Raw genomic sequence first — 1,775 nt, 5'->3', positions numbered from 1 at the left:
TCTCAAACCAAAAGTCTCCAACACCAGTTGGCGACTCTGGGTGGCAACGCCCTGCCGAGCAGTTGAGAGCACATCACAAAGTTACCGCCACAAAGTTACCGCCACAATGTTAACCGTCTAGATGGGAGAAAGAACCAAAGCGGAGCCATCATCCCTCATGGCACTGCAGAGAACACAGCCACACAGCTTTCAAGGGACATACAGACCAAAGGACACAAATGATTATGATACTCCGTCACAATTACATTACAAAATATAGTTTTTGTAAGTAAGGCAAAAATGTTTCAAGGATTAAAAAAGAAAAACAGGAGTGTTAGGAGATGGAGTTGGGGGGGCATAAAAAGAAGAAAAATTCCTATCAGGAAAATATTAACTAAAGTCGAGTTAATAAACTTATGTAGACCTTAAGAAAGACATCATAGAAGCAAGAATGCCACTTGCTAATGACAAGAGGCTTAATTTAGAGAAATTTTAAATGTGTAATCGACGTAATAAAAATATCCTCAGTCATTAGAGAGAGTAAAAATGATAGAACAAAGAAAGTGCAACTAACGAGTCTAAATTTTGGGGGGGCTATCAACACACTCAAGCCTTGAAAGGTGAACTGCTCCACGCTAATAAAGACAAAGCGAAAGTTTATTTATATACATTCAGATTCAAGTTCATTTAGGAGGAATCACACATAGCATCACTAAGTGACCACACTGGCCACAAAATCCAGGGCAGCAAAAGCCTCAAGACAGACATGGACAAAAAACACGGCCTACGCAGAGACAAGGTTGTGGAAAATCAGGTGTGTAACCCCAATCCAAGCTTCACCGATGCCAAACATCCGCCAGGTTCCGCCCTTGTTCCCATGCTCACTGAAACGAAGGCACATCCCGCTGACGACTCATCCTGGGGACTCACGCCCCAGGCCTCACGGACGTCCACAGTTCAGATCCCATTCAATTACAGTCCCTGTCCCCAATCACTCAAGCCCTTGAGCAGAGGCTCACAGACCCACAACCAGGATATCAGACAGATGGCAAACCTTACGTTTCCACTCCTTTTCTCTCTTCAGCTTTTATGACAGGTGACTGCACGGTTGACTTGTGTAGACTTGGTGACAGCAAGTTCTCCATTCAAATGGTAGCCTGTTCCATTGAGGAACTGCTCCAGCGGTGGACAGATGCATTTTTTTATGTTGCACTGAAATCAGCCTCTCCAGAACTACTACTACCCGTTGGTTCTAATCCTCTGATTCTAAATCAGCCTCAAGAAAAGAGGAGAAATAGAGAAGAGAAAGAGAGAGAGAGAAGATAGCAATTAACCTCAAATTCGGCAATAGTGCTGCCATATTACTTTAGATTCGGCAAAGAAACAACTAACTACAGCCCTGGGTCTCTAATGAAATAAAGCAGTGGACAAGGAAATTTAAAAATAATGAAAGATCCGATATATGAACCTACAGCAGTCCCCCCTTATTCAAGGCAGACACATTCTAAGACCCTGAGTGGATGCCTGAAACCACAGATAGTACTGAACCCTATATATATATATATATTATGTTTTTTCCTATACATATCCAAGTTGCCAGCATCGCTGCTCTTGCGATTTGGGGCCATTACTAAAGTAAAATAAGAGTGACTCGAACACAAGCACTGAGGTGCCATGACAGTCGACCTGATAACCTACGGAGCTCAGAGACTGGTGCGTGGGGAGCTGGACAAAGGGACGATTCGCATCCCAAGAGCGGGGTGGCATAGGATTTCATCATGCGACTCAGAAAGACA

The sequence above is a fragment of the Pteropus vampyrus genome, unplaced genomic scaffold (assembly GCF_000151845.1).
Source record: "Pteropus vampyrus isolate Shadow unplaced genomic scaffold, Pvam_2.0 Scaffold360, whole genome shotgun sequence".
Lineage (NCBI taxonomy): Eukaryota > Metazoa > Chordata > Mammalia > Chiroptera > Pteropodidae > Pteropus > Pteropus vampyrus.
The sequence above is the reverse complement of the archived record's forward strand: the minus strand, read 5'-3'. Positions refer to the sequence as shown.